This window comes from Zingiber officinale, chromosome 2B (assembly GCF_018446385.1).
Source record: "Zingiber officinale cultivar Zhangliang chromosome 2B, Zo_v1.1, whole genome shotgun sequence".
NCBI lineage: Eukaryota > Viridiplantae > Streptophyta > Magnoliopsida > Zingiberales > Zingiberaceae > Zingiber > Zingiber officinale.
In genome coordinates this window covers 58,332,214-58,348,602 of record NC_055989.1, presented here as the reverse complement: position 1 = coordinate 58,348,602, position 16,389 = coordinate 58,332,214, and the positions used below count along the sequence as shown (strand labels likewise).

The 16,389-nt window shown below is 39.1% G+C and overlaps 1 long non-coding RNA gene and 1 pseudogene across 1 annotated transcript; one reads left to right on the top strand and one right to left on the bottom strand.

Moving 5' to 3' along the window:
• Positions 1–5,639: 5,639 nt before the first annotated feature.
• On the bottom strand, positions 5,640–7,283 carry LOC122049130. Its single transcript, XR_006130846.1, has 3 exons — positions 6,679–7,283; positions 6,447–6,575; positions 5,640–5,700 (listed from the first exon to the last, which is right to left on the bottom strand). It is a non-coding gene; the product is annotated as an uncharacterized LOC122049130 (long non-coding RNA).
• A 5,465-nt stretch (positions 7,284–12,748) lies between these two features.
• Positions 12,749–15,894, top strand: LOC122045665 (annotated as a pseudogene).
• Positions 15,895–16,389: the final 495 nt, after the last annotated feature.

Here is a 16,389-nt window from a genome sequence, read left to right as displayed (position 1 = left end):
GTATCCCAAATAGGCTTCGCGGTACCCCGAATTCATCCCATCAAAACGGGTCATACGGACTCCGTTTAAATCCCAGAAAATTTCTAAAAATTCCTAAGAAATCCAATAAGATTTTTCGTCCAGTAATATTTATTATTTATTTTGCGATATCTTACATTCTCCCCCACTAATAAAAATTTGGTCCCCAAATTTACTGGTCAACTTAGGGACCCTCCTCCAAGGTAACTACCAATCAACATACTCATATGTCACTCATCCAAGTATCATAAACAAATCTCCAAATATGATAATCCTCCTCCAAGTGACTAGCGGCAACTCTGTGAGCTATGAACTCACCCTACTCCCGCTACTCTCACTCTGCAATCACTCTCACTCTGCAATCTAGCCAACTGTGGATAAATCAAACACCTCTAAAATCCAAAATCCACTATCAATAAATCCTCCAACACATGTATAGAGCGCTCAAACTATCCATCAGTTTGAGATGAAAATCTATACTAAAGTGAAACTCCTAATCCAAAGTCTACTGTAATCACAGTCAAAACCAAGATGTGAAATCGCGGATCTCCATCCAAAACAACCCTCAGAGATACATCATCCAGTCCGGTAATTCCTCTAGAGTATAATCCTGCTACTCAATCCAAAAGAATCTGTCCTACAAATCAATAGCCAGGGAGCAAGTCGTCGCCCAACAATGATTACCCGAACCATCATATCCTCTCCCTATCTTGGATAATTCCACAACAAAATCTGTCAAAACATGCTCCCAACTCTACTCTAGTATCCAAACCAACAGAGACAATCCTACTAACATCTGATGTTCAGCCTCCACTTGCTGACATAATAAACATCAAGCTACAGAATCCGCGAGGTCTTTCTTCATATCATTCCACCAATAAGAGTGCTCCAATGTCTCCACACATCAGATGTCACCCGAATGTATCGCAAATCCAGATCTAGGTGTTTCCTGCAGTAACTCCTCCCGGATAAGAAGTGGCTCGGGAACACACATAATCTCTCACGGAAATCAATGAATCTCATTCTCATTACACGAGAATTCTAACTACTGGCACGAGACTACTCTGCTCATGCTATATCGAAACTGCACTAAACCCCAGGTATGATACCTCTGTGTAGCGTGCAAATCCGTCTACACTAGAAGGTACAACTAAGACGGTGTAGTTATCTAAACTGATCTCATAAACATCTATCCAGGAAAATTCCATACTCTTCCTAGACAATCCGGTCAACGACATATCAATGCTAGAGAAATCCTCCATCAATCTCCGGTATAGACTATGACTACTCCTAACCGATAACAACCTCTATCCCCTGTGGATCCACTGATATCCCTCTACCAGAGACAATGTGTCCCAAAAACTCGTAAAAGACAATCACAATACGTACTACTAACTCCACATATAGATGTTCACGTCGAGACATCTCTAGAACTATGTGAAGCTAGTGTACGTGATCCACCTCGGATCGGGAATAGATCACAACATCGCCGATAAAGACAATGAAAACTGATCCAAACTCCCTAATGATACCAAGTACATCGAATCCATCAAACGTCTAGGGCACAGTATGCCTAAAATGGTAACACCAATGACCCATAATGTACGTATCATAGGCGCACTCAACCGTAGGATCCCCAACAACAAGCCTATGATCAAATCACCAACTACAAATCACCAAATCCATAAATATCACATAAGTGCTACTCCTCACGTCTATCAACATCAAATACTAAACAATAGATCATCAAATCAAATATCCACTAATAGATCGTCAAAAGATAACATATCACCACACCAGATCTCACAATATCCACCAAACTCCAATCATCCTCAACATCCATCAATCATACCAGATAGTCTCATAAACAAAGATAGAGTCAAAGGAAAGTATCCAACCTTCAACCCCTACTACCAACAAACTAAACGTATCCAAAAGTCTGCCAAATCTCATCATCTCATCTTTTCTGATAATCCAATATCCACAGTAAAGGAATGTCAATCCTAAAATCAAAGGGTCATACAACCTGCTGACTAAAAGTCTACCCATCAAGAAGGTATCTCCACAACCCTCATAATCCTCCTATAAATGTCCCTCGACAAATATCGATAAAAGGTCGAACCCTCTTATATAAGATATAGACTATAAGATCTGGTAAAATGATCACGTGGTCAAGGTCTTAAGCCACCTGATAGAGACAATGTTAGCTGAGTCGTCTAACCATTGTCTTGTACCCCATCATACTGTGATTGCTCCACCCTGAGGCTCAGAAACCTCCAGTATCGAGCAATGAACACGAAGATAGAGGAATGCTACAGCTAAACAACTGATCAAAATATCTGTCAATCGACGCTCTACCCTTCGAAGATCATCATCTGAAATTATACCTAGTTATGATCGAAACTCCTAGGTAATACCACTACCTCCGTATCCTTACAGGTCGTAGATCACTAGGTACATCAAGGATATCTAATCATATCCAATAGTTCCATGAGTCAGGATCTCCCATGAAATAACGTTAGGCGAGTCGACTGATCATCGCCTTATAATCCATCATGCTAACGACGAAGTAGAGAACTACTATCTCTCCAAACACCTCAAGGAAATCACTAAGTGATGACCTGATCTCCAAAACATTCTCTGCTTCTTCCTTCACGTGGTATCGGGTCACGTAAAGGTAAAGCAGCTAACTTCAACTTTCTCATGTCAATACAAATCATATGTCCGAAAGTACTCTCCAAGTTATACCCTTGTAACGATTGTATCTCAAAGTGTTAAGCACGTAGCTTTACACTTTCCACACCATGCCGTATCCTATCTGAATGTACCTTCTAAGTCATCCAATCAGGTACAGACAGTTCGTGGTCAAAGTCCCCATGGAATAGGATACATCGATCCTCTATAGACTGGCTAAGCCGATAATGGTATACGGCCAATTCAGTCTTTTCTACACCGGTACGAGTCAAAATATCTAACCAAGTATGAAACATCCCAAAGATAGGAATCTCTAAAAATAGAACAAGTCAGTCCCCTACTAGTCGGACCAACAAAATAAATCGATCATCTCCTAACCGATCCAATAAGAGTAAATTAATCATCCACTGATGAAACTAACTAAGGTAAATCGATACACCACTACCCAAGTCAACAAGGGTAAATCAGTCAAACCATAACTACTCAAGTCAACCAAGTAAATCAATCATCAACAGGAGTAAACCGGTACTCTACTAACTGAGTCAACATGGGTATACAGATATCATCCACCATCTAGCTAATAGTAACCAAGACTAGTATGAGACTCTAACTCTCAACCAACTAGTAGTATGATATGAGGAAATCCCCTGAGACTGTAAATCCTTGATCTCCAGTAGGTCAACCATGATCAGTGATTGACCCTACACATGAAATGTATGGTACAAACAAATAGGCAAGTACTAACAAAAGTACAAACACATGTCATAACTATATGAGCAACAATACATACACCAACAGAAATGTATGATAACAATATGCAAACATACCTCCTATGGCCTGGAGATGTCCTGCTGCTGCCTGGTCCCAAAACCCGAAAGTCACATCAAGAAAACCGAATCATGAAATCCAAAACACGAATAATAGGCATCGTACCTACTCTGATACCAAACATTGGTATCAGATAAATCTCGAAAAACCAGAACACATAGCAAAACAGGTATCGTACCTGCTCTGATACCACTAAATTGTCACGCCCCCAAAGGAGTCTCTGCTAGACAAAAATCTGGCAGCATCTCCCCTGTACGGGTGACAATATGAAGCATCACTACAAACAAAATATACATCAGCCACATGCGGCTGGAATATTTATATACACAACCACGCAGTTATAATAACATCCCACACGGCTGGAATGAAACAATCACAACCACGCAGTTATATATAAAACAGCCCACACGACTGTACTAAAAACCAACACAGCGGAAAAACGAAAACGGAAAGCCCAATACAACACAATCAACACACTGCTAGCCGGCTAGGCTTTATACAACAAATACAACACCAGAATCATAAGATAGCCACATGGCTATACACAAATACAATGCCAAAAATAAGAAAAGAATATACAAAACTAAAAACGACCTTCGGATGTGACGTAGGACCCGGCAGACAGGATACTCCGAGCGACACTCCAACCATCTACCTGAAAACATAAATATATACATGCGGTGGTGAGTATAGGTAACTCAGCGGGTAATAGAAAAGATAGTGCATGGTATATACATAAAACATGGAGATCACAAGTATACAGTCTCAGTAGGGAATAAAGAACATGATCATACTATCATAATCAATGCATCTGAACCTACCTGACGTAATAACCAGACATAATCATAACTAACCTACAAACTGCACAAACCGATGCTGACATAATGGTAAATACATACCCAATCTGAAAATGACGCAAGGTACAAAGATCGGTAAACTCACTGGATCTGCAACAGATATACCCGTGACACCTGTGCAATATAAGTACGACTGCATATACATGTAAAATAAATGACATGTATGCAGCATGGCAACCAAATGCAACAACCATATCTCAATCAAGTGCAACAACGACAATCACATGCAACTAGTATCTACTAGGCATGTATGCAAATGCAGATGCACCGCGCATCAAATGCAAGAATAATAACTGCGTATGCATGCTCCATGGTCACCCCGCCACCTCTCGACCGAGAGGCTTGGGTCTGTGACGACTGTACTACCCTCCAGCCCACTATATAGTGGTCGAGGCGGACAGTCCGCTAGTAGCTATCTAACTACATAGCATCAGGGTCCCTGACTGCTCACAACGCCGGATCTCACTAAACCTCGTGACCGGGTGGCACGACAGGACTAGCGGCAACTGCTCCAACTACCACTACCCACGAGTGGCCGAGTGGGCGGTGTTAAACCAAACCAACTGATGACTCTCTCACCACAAGGGAGATAATGGTCATCAGATGCAATGAATGATGAACATGATATATATATATAATCATCATCCATGCAATAACCCCAACCTCACAAATACCTCCAACATGAGTATAATCATCATGATAAATCCACACATCCCACCCAACACATGTACACAACTACACATGTATAATCAACTAAGAATCTCCAATAATCCCCCTGGACACATATGCATAGATCGTAAATACAATCAACATGTATCCTCCAATAATAAACACCTCAGACACGTGTATAAAACACAAACATACAATCAACATAACTCCTCCAAAAGTACATAACCAAACACGTGTATACATACAACATGCAAATGTAGGGTCAACCTGATGACTCCCAAAACACATACCAAGCTATATACAATCCACATTATGTACCCAATCAGCATGGTAATACTAACCGCCCGACAATCCCTACAAGACATACTCTACACGTGTAATCACAACAGAGTAGATATCAAGAGTGGAGACTGTATATGAATTAAATAGATCGTTCACAAAGGTCAAGCATAAGTATCATGCAGGAAAAACAGCAACCGATCAGGATAGAAGATAAAGCAGCCTAATTCATCCAATAATAACCATGCACTAAGTACAAGAAAAACTACATAGAGGCAAAGGAAGAAATACCCGCCTTGATCTGTCGATCGTGCCAAATAATCCCACGTCGAGACACTCGTCCCGAATCCAAGTCCTGCGATCACATAATATATATTTAGCTAATTACATAGGTAGCAAATAGCTAAATAAACTCCCCAATCTAATTAGGGAAAGCCCTAATCGAAGTAACTTACCTAATTCCTTAATTCAACTCCTTCTAGATCCAAACATAATCCACAATCTATTAATCAATCCAAAACTCACTAATCCAAACTCATCCTAAATCCACAACAACCTAACATCATCATCTACAACTAACCAAACCACCACATCAGACAATCCAACCAAAAAGCAATCCAATGATCTCAAGAATGATCACATAATAATCCACATCAACCAATCATCATATCCACAAATTTCAACCCAATATAAACCTCAATCAATCCAACACATACAAATAATGATCATGTATCCATTTACATAAATCATTCACCAAATAACCATCACAAATCAACTTATCACAACCAAATCCCAAATTCAAATCAATTAATTCATTTAACACCATCGTTTAATCTACATGTCATCTACTAACATCAAGAATCAATTCTACAATCCCTTAGAAAACCCAATAGAGTAGCACTCTAATAAGAAAACTAGTAGTACATCACTAGAAAAACACTTACCTTAAGATGAAGCAGCTAATCCAGTAGCTCACAACCCCATGACCCCTGTCCATAAGCTACAAGCACACACACACACCTATCCTCCCTAGAATAAATCCATAATCCAACCATACAGCAAATGATTTGCTTAAACCCTAATTCATAATACAAAACTCACCTCAATAGTCCCTTGCCTCCTCACCCGTGACCTCCACAGCTTCAAGAAGTGGAGAAGCAGTGATCGGTAGAAGAGAAATCTACCAATACCTTGATCCGATGCCTTCCTCCAATCCAGAACAAGAACAACCTCACAAAACAGCAAAACCCTTGAATCTATTAGAGTCCAGATCAAGAAGAACATCACAAAGAGGTAAGGTCTTTGAAATCACCCAATTTCGGATGAAGCTTACCTAGATTTGGTCCTTTCCAGGTGCCATCGCCTACTCCAATCCGGTTGATGAAGAGCAACCGATCACTCTCCAGCAAACGAATTGAAGAGGATGAATGAGAAGTTCAATTGGCTTGAGACGACGCGGATCTATGCCCCTCATTGAACCCTAATCGGATCTCCTGGACGGGGAAAAGGACCAACCGAGGAAGCGATCACACCTCCAGAGATGGCTTGGACATCTTTAGTACCTTCAAGATCCGGTGAGGAGAGGTGATCGGAGACCTTGCGAGCTTGGCTCCGACGTCTCGTGGGTCGACGATCGACGAGGAGAAATCGAGAGAAAGGGGCTCGGGGCTCGGGAGAAAAGAGACTCGCGGCGAGGGAGAGAGAAAGGGGAGAGGTCGGGGCGGTAGCTTTCCTCCTCAACGATCAAGGGCTGCCTTGTGCCGGCGATCGGCGTCGCTTCCCGACGACTGGCGATGAAATCGGATCGCGAGGGAGGGGAGTCAGGGAAGAAGGGATCGGGGAAGGAAGTGAATCGGGAGAAAAATTTAAAGAAAATAAAACTTAGGTTTAAGTTAATTAACCTTAAGTTAAATCCTTAATCAACTCCCATTTAAATGGGTATCCCAAATAGGCTTCGCGGTACCCCGAATTCATCCCATCAAAACGGGTCATACGGACTCCGTTTAAATCCCAGAAAATTTCTAAAAATTCCTAAGAAATCCAATAAGATTTTTCGTCCAGTAATATTTATTATTTATTTTGCGATATCTTACAACTACACTCTGCTGCTCCGACAATCGGCAATCACTTTCATCTTTTGTAGTTTGTTGATATAACTTTTCTTTTAAGCTTATATTTGTATTCACCTATTTGTAAAGATTTACGAACTTATAGATGTTGCCCACCGAAAGCAATCAACGATTATGGGCCTTGGAGTAGGAGTCGTCACAAGCTCCAAACCAAGTAAATCTTAGAGTCTTTTGTGTGTCTGTCTTTTATTTATTTTCGCTGCGTTACTCGTAAGATTTTTGAAACGAAAAGTGAAAGCCACGAGTGCTATTCACCCCCCCTATAGCGCTTTCGATCCAACAGTAGGCACATAATAACATTCATCTAATTCTAGTACAAGCCCAGAGGGCAGAGATAGATAGTAAGTCCCTACAGCAACAGTAGCAACCCGTGCTCCATTGCCTACTCATAGGTCCACCTCGCCCTTTGTCAATGCCCTGCTATTTCTCAGCGTCTGCATATTAGTACAAATGTGAGAAGCACATACAGTATCCAATACCCATGATGCAGAAATAGATAGATTGACTTCTATAACATATATATACCTGAAGTAGAAGTCTCACTTCTCTTCTTCTTGAGATCTTCCAGATTTACTTTGTAGTTCCTCTTCCAGTGCCCGGTCTGACCGCAGTGGAAGCAGGTAGCATCCTTGGCAACCCCTCCTTTAGGTTTCAGTGCCTTGCCTTTGCCCTTGGCTTGGGACTTTCCCTTACCTTTAGGCTTGCCCTTGCCCTTATGCTTTTTCACCATCAAAATGGAGTTGGGCTTTACCTTCCTAAGGTTTAGCTCAGCAGTTCTCAACATGCTTAGCAGCTCGGGCAGTGGCTTGTCAATTTCGTTCATGTTGTAATTCATGACAAATTGACTGTAGCTCTCTGGCAAGGATTGCAAGATCAAGTCTGTGGCCAGCTCTTGGCCAAGTGAGAATCCCAACCTCTGTAGGTTTTCTACGTACCCAATCATCTTGAGCACATATGGACCTACGGGAGTCCCATCTTGCATCTTGAACTGAAATGGTACCTTGGAGATCTCGAATCTCTCATGCCTTGCTTGTCCTTGATATAGTTGACGAAGATGTTCAACCATATCATAAGCTGACATCAACTCATGTTGCTTCTGAAGCTCAGAGTTCATAGTTGCGAGCATGAGGCATGACACATCTAATGCGTCATCTTGATGCTTCTTATAAGAATCTCGGTCAGCTCGCGTGGCAGTGGCAGGAGGTGCCTCCGGAATGGGCTGCTCCAGGACGTATAGTTTTCTCTCTTGAGTGAGAACAATTCTCAGATTCCTGTACCAGTCCAGGAAATTAGCTCCATTGAGCTTTTCCTTGTCAAGGAAAGAACGCAGGGAGAAGGTGTTCATGTTTGACGACATGGCAATCTACAACAGAAATAATGCAGAAAATAAATATCATCTTCCAAATAGCATTTCATTATGCCTTTAAGTAAATGATGCTTCCACTAAATTATAGAACCTTTTATAGAATCAAGTCATGGATGTGGTCAAACCACACTTACTAGATTCTACCAACTAGCTATAATTCATGTGGGACAAGATTCACATCATACTACGCCTTGAGTTAGCTTTGGCTAAATTACCCAAGACTTAGTATGATCGGTAGGTAACTAATCACCAATTACATCTCTATGCAACTCTTGTTTATAGGATCAAGATCCTCACTTATATTAAAACTTGAGTTAACTTTGACTAAATCGCCCAAAATTTAATATAAATGTGATTTTGTCCTATCTTCCAACCATTGAAAAATGTCTATAGTTATACCCAATCCAATTGAGTTAACTAGTTATACTCAATCTAATTAAGTTTGTACTCTCCCAAGCTTTGATAGGCGGGACCAAGATTGTCTCCCTGCACCCTACCAAGATAATATGCGTTGCTCTACTTTAGTAGATTCAACAGCAACAAATGATCGAGGTAGTGATGGGTATCAGAACTTGCTAGGCATTTCGAGTTGATTTGATTAAGATCTAATCTAATCGTTAACGTGTATCATATACGCATCAAGGCACTAATTATCCTACACTAACATGCATCACATACACACAAGCAATGAATAATTAAATTTTGATTAGGTCATGGCCCTACTACGATCTTCTCAAGCCAATGAGAAGATCGGATGGTCAATCTATGGTCAACAGCTTCCTCAAGCTCCTCCCTTTGACCGCCATGTGTTGCTCTCACCCTCCTCGTCGTTCCTTCTCGAGTGGACCTTCCACCGCTCCATTTTTGTACATTACAAATACGAAACTCGAGTTACATTCAAGTCTAAAACTATTTTACAACAGGAATATAAAAGGAGAGGTATGACGCGCAGGTCACATATAACAAATACAACACGCACAACACACAAAAATGACACGCAGGCCATATTATGAATTACAACACACTTTGTTTAATCAAATTAGGTTTTTGGGCCATGACCATCAAAAAATCATACATAATTCTAAATTATGTATTTTACATAAATTTCTATAATTTTACTACTATTTTTACAATTTTATGGGTTACAATTTCCCGGTGGTCCCGTTTAGCGATTTTCGGGCGCGATCGCAGGACAATGCCCCTTGCGGGGTTAGGGGCAGCACCCCTTCTCGTGAAATTAGTATAACGAGTGTCTTACTACGATCTAACAGCGCCTTAAGCCTCTGTCCCAAAACAATTTGGGCGAGAACTTGCCATTTCGGAAAATTTTTCTCGGTAGTGGAAGCCTACAAGTGTCCTAGCACTCGTTGCTTCGCCTCTATGAGAAAAATACTCTTAAAAACCATAAAAATCGTAAACTTACAAAAACGTACAGACCTGTAATTTTTCATAAAAGTTAAACTAAAAATAAGTACATGCTTCGCACGTGGCTCTGATACCACTGTTAGAACTTTCGAGCCGCAAAAACCGCTTTTTGTGTTACGGAAACCCCAAAGTTCTAAGCCATTGGATCCGTGCGAAGATAAAATTTTTCAGGTACTTAGTTTTTCTACTCTAGATCTACTTTAGATCTACATGTCAAGGGATATACCTTTGAAGCGAAGCCCTTCGCAAATCCCGCTCGTCCAAGGTTCTTCGGATCTCAAGTGTTTTCAAGCGGACACACCTCTAGAAGTATCCACACGAACAAGAGATGGAGAGAACAAACTAAGAGTGTGCTAGCACCCTTAGAAGTCACAGCAAGGATGAGAGGGAGAGGGAAGAAGAGAGGAGGAGGAAGATCACTTGAATGAGCACACCAAAAATCATTCACACACTTGTAACTCCTCTTCTCTTTAAGTGGCCGGCCACTCATGGAAGATCAAGAGTCATGGCTCTTGGTTTTCCTCATGAGGTGGCACACACTTGAGCTAGCTTTGATGATGTGGAACACCATCATTGGCCGACCCCATGCCATGTCACAAATGAGGTGGCAAATGGTTAAGTCAAACTTGACCCTTCATCTCCCTCTCAAGTCAAGTCAAACTTGACCTCTTATCTCCCATGGTTGAACAAATCCAACCTTTGATTCAAGTCAATTTTGATTTAATGAATCTCTATTCATTGAATTAAATTGACTCAATGAATCATAATCTAAATTAGACTCATTGGACACATGAATCAAATTGAGTCCAACTCAATTAGTTTAATTTGGATTACTCTTAATCCAATTTGGTTCATCACATGAACCTAATCCTCTAGGTTCATCAAATGAACCTAATCTCCATCTAATTGCCCTTTGTGTGTGACCCTATAGATTCTTGTAAAGTTGGCAATGCTCCTAAACCCATTTAGAAACATAAGTAATGAGCAGTATCTAGCAACACATTATTACTACCCAAGTTACAAAAATGTTGAGATCCAACATCACCTTGTGACTACTAATTGTGACTCTCACAATATATGACAATGTCCTTCTATCCTTGACATCTAAATTGATCAATTGAGGCATAGACCGTGTCATCCTCTAATCAATCTATATTTTGAACTTCAAGTAGACTCACTCTAATCAAATGAGCTCAATATCTCATATTGACTGACTTGGGCATGACCATGCACTTAGTGGTCTCACTCTATCAAGAATCATGATGTCTCTCCCGTCATATAGGAGGGATAGATCCCATCTACATCACTCACATCCCTCCGCATAATTTGTTACATATCCAGTAATCGCCTTTATAGTCTACCTAGTTACGGGTGACGTTTGATGAAGCCAAAGTATGCAACTCTTTATGTAGGGAACTATGGTGACTTCAGGTCCAAGGACTAATAGTTATACTAATAGTCACATGAGAAAGTATATGACACTCATATAACGATCCATGATACTTTCTCATGGCGGCTCATTCAGTATACATTCTCCAATGCATGCCCATGTGTCAACTTGATATCTCTATATCCATGACTTGTGAGATCAAGTCATCGAGTTGACCTACATGCTAGTCTCAATGCATTAACATTGTCCCTGAATGTTAATACTTGACTAGGAATAATTAAGAGTAGTATTCTCTATATCATCTCACTATCGATTCAACTAATCGATTGATATAGATAAGAACCTTCTACTCAAGGACGATATTATACTTAGTTATTTGGCACCAATACAAGTAAGTATAATCACTACAAGAAATTTGTGATTTCACAACACTTAAAAGACAACGCTTTTTTTAAAAAGTGTTGTCTTTTTTCCTTTTACAACACTTTTAGTGAAAAGCGTTGTCTATATTTTATATTTTTTATTAAAGACAACGCTTTTTAACCTAATGTTGTCTATTAATGTTTTTTTAGAGTCAAAGACAACACATTTTAAAAAACGTGGTCTATTATATTTTTTTAATATATGCAACAACTATTTTTTAACAAGTCTGCTCCACGGAAAACACCCATTTGCAAAAACTCTAAGGAAAACCTAGTTTCCAACACTCATCTCCGCCGAAACACCTAACAAACCATCTCCGCCAAAATCGAAGCCTCCTTCATCCTCGTCGCTGGCCAAGCCACCCCTCACCGTCTACAGCGTTGATTCATCAGAACCACGTCGGAGCCAACTTCGCCCTCTTCGGTGTTTCATCCTTGCCTTCTGTTGCCTCGTTTGACATCGAAAGGGGGGGAAAAAAATCTCTAGCCTACGCTTCTCTCCCTAAGGATTGTCCTCTTTGAAGTAGATCAGGCTACCATGCTCGACCTCTCATCGGGGGTGGCTGGGAGGGTTTCCTCGTCTACCTCGATGTCCTCTTCGTCTTCGTCGGCGTTTTCGACTTCTAGTAGCAATATGTTTTAGTACGAGGATGACGTGCCCTAACAATCCCTTGCAGCATAGTTTGAGGATGGGCTTCTAGGGTTCTCGCATTTCCACCCTGGGGTGCCGAGGAAGGTGCCAAGATCACCTTACAAGGTGAGTACTTTTACTTAGATTTGTCTTTGAGCTTAATTTTATAGGTTTTAGGAAGAAACATTGGACTTCGATGAATTTGATAGGTAGGAAAATTTGAATCTTTTCTAGTTCTGGTTCTCAAATTTGAAGCTGGCATGGACATCGGAGCATATAGTGAAGAATCCAAATGTTCTGTCGTTGATCATGGAGAAGAGGTTGATGTCCAGGTATGTTGCCCTGGACATTGTCATTCACAAAGGATTGATCAAGCCTTGCTTCACAGGGAATCATTTCCTAGTTTCAGACAAAAAGTTCAAGTCTTTGCTAGATTTTGTTGTGTTAACTTAAATTCAGTTTATGACATGTTTCTTCTTGTTGCTTATGTTTCTTGTTTCTCCTATTTTGTATTGAAAATTTTTAGTGATATTTAGTTCTTAATTCAGGAAAAACTTATGGTTCCACTATTGAGGAGACACATGAACCACCAACGACCTTCGAAGCGACATGGTGTCCCAATTGTCTATGCCTTTCTTGGATTCTCTTCCTTTGCTCGGACTATTTTATTCAGCTGCTCTGCCCTTGACTATTCGCGTTCCGCCTTCATTAAGCGACTAGGTTTTGTCACTTCTTCACTCTCTTTGTCTTTTCCATTTCTTCTTCTAACATCATCTCATTTTCTAAGATTCCATTCCTAAGCTGAAACCCACTAAATGTCTTGAACATGTCAAATTTGAAGAAGTGGATGAAGACGAGGAACAAGTAAGAGAACTGCTTCCATGTGTTTACATCCTAATTTATTATGATTTAGAAATAACACTTGATTTGGCTGTGCTTGGGTTAGGTTGACATGCTACATGCAGATTTTGGGTTCTTTGACCCTAAGACGGGGGATTTTAGTGGGGTGAAGCTTCTTCTTCACAATTGCCTTGACAACAAGCCATGGGACCTCAGTGGTTTTGTGGATTTGATCTTGGAGTAGACAACTATTGGTATAGTTGTCAAATTGGATGAGCAAGATGAAGTAGGGCATGTAGATGATGATGATGGTGGCCCTTTTGGCATTATCAGTGTTATTAATCTGCAAAGATACCAGGTCATCCTTAGTAAACCTATGTCATCTTTTGCTTTGCTCATTTTTTGTGCTGCAATATGAAGTTTTATTGCTCCCAGCATCACAAATGAATTAAGTAACTCAAAGGGTTCTTGCTTGAAGCATGTACTGAGGAATCCACAAACAAAAAGATGAAGACATACTTGGAATGACAAGCGGGTGATGTGGGCCTTTTAGTTTCTCAACGCTTTGTCAACTGCCCCTACCAGTTAGTGCCTCCATGGTATGATGCATTATTTGATGAGATAGCATAAGATGAGGTTAGCAACAAACGGCTGTACATGAAACAGCTTTAAAGGTGCATTTGTCTTTTGGTTATTAATTATACTTCTACTTGTTTCTTTCAGCCAACGCAGGAGCTTAGGGATTCCTTTTGTTTCAAGTATTATGTGTTGGTTACTAGAAGTTTTGAGGTAGATTGATTGCCTTATCATTGGGGTTAGTTTTCATTAGTATTCTTTGGTTGTTGGTCATCAATAATTGTAGCCAAGATAAAGAACAATTAGTATTCTTTTTCTCATGAAATACTAACAGCTATGGTCATTGTAAGTGATGTCTCTCAAGTAGTGTGTACAAGCCACTATTTTTTTTTTTTTTTTGGGGGATCTTCTCAATGGGCATATGCTTTCGTTCTTCCTAGTTCTAGAATGATTTTTAAATTCCTTTGTTGTTCTCAACCTCAGAGCAAAACCATCAAACAAAGCAAAGCAAACATGAAGGGTGATGTTAATTTTAGGGACTCTATAATATATATCAAGCCAAAGGATGAGATTTTTCAAGAGTTTCTATGGAAGTAAGTTAAATTGCAAAGCTTACAGACAAAATCTTTCACATTTTTTCTCTCGATTTCAGCTGAACTCACTTTCATTTACTTTTTCTTTGCGTGCTGCGAGGCCATCTCCTAGTTGAGGTATGCATGGTGTTTTCTTGCGGTGATTCATTACTCATTTCTTACTAAGCATTTATATGTTAACAATATGAAAATGTTTTCAATGTTTTATAACTTATTAGCATTTGATGGATATATGCTACTTTACATTCCATATTGGCATTCTCACCTTTATCTTATGATATCTAGCAACTAGTTAATGTCATGCAAGGTATTTATGACAACCAAATTTAATAAACCTTGCTCTGTCTTTTAAGTGTCTTATCACAACTCACATTCGTATTTTACCTTAAATTAAATTGTTCTAATAAAAGGACATTGAATGAATTATCTTATTTTTTAATCTAAATTTGGAAATCTATGAAATAATTCTTGACAAAGATTTCAATGTAACATATTTAGATGAATGCCTTCTTCAAGTTCAGAGTAAAGCTAGAGAACTAAAGAAATATCCAACAGAGTTTTATTATGCAAAGTTTTTGGACAAATAAAAATCATATCACCCACTCTTTTTAACTGTAACTTAATAGTTCATATATTAATGATCACTTGTTTATCATCTTATCATAATGGTTGGAAGAAACATGCACAATTGTTTAACATCTTCAAAGGATCTTGATTGATAAGATTATCCCTACAAAATAAGAAATATATGGTTATTTGTCGATCATGACTTGTTCTCTTTGTTTGTTTATTTCAGTTAGTTATGTCAATTTAATCAAGTCTTTCAGGATGTCTCAATTCCTACTGTAAAATTTATACTTTCAAATGTTAGTGAAAATATCCAACTGAAGGTCAATGTTCTATATATACTCTCAATTCCTATCATTTAATTATTTTTTGCTAGAATTGGAAGGTCAATGCTAAATGGAGGTATCCAACTGAAGATAGATAGGTGGATGTTTCAACCGAAGATGGATTGGTTTGACATGCCAATTATCTTCAAATCTGGATGATGTCTATTAATGTTTGTGTTAAGCAATGTATCTATTATTTTGAGAACTATCTTCGAATCTGGATATGTCAATTATCTTCTAATCTTGTTTGAATCATTTTGACAGTAATATCATTATTTTGGGAACTGTCTACTTGATTTTTCTGTACACTATGTATCTATCTCTGTTTTATATATATATATATATGCAGTATACTCGATTTCGATGTGTCATGATTTTGATGTCTCGTTGAAAGATTGTAGCTTACCTTTCTTTTTGTTAAGTTATAGTTGATTCCATTTCTATAGCAAGGTTAAAGAAAAATAATAGTTTTGTAAATTGAAAAACAATGTTTTTATAAATAGAAAAACAAATATGATTTTTAAATTTTTTTATTTTTAAAAGACAACACTTTTAAAGTGTTGTCTTTGCAAAAAAATAACAATGCTTTTAAAGCATTGCAAAAGCGTTGTTTTTGTAAAAAAACGACAACGTTTTTAAAGCGTTGCAAAAGCGTTGTATTCGCTACAAATGACAACGCTTTTAAAGCGTTGTAAAAGCGTTGTCTTTGCTACAAACGACAACGCTTTTAAAGCGTTGTCTTTGCTACAAATGACAACGCTTTTAAATCGTTGTCTTTG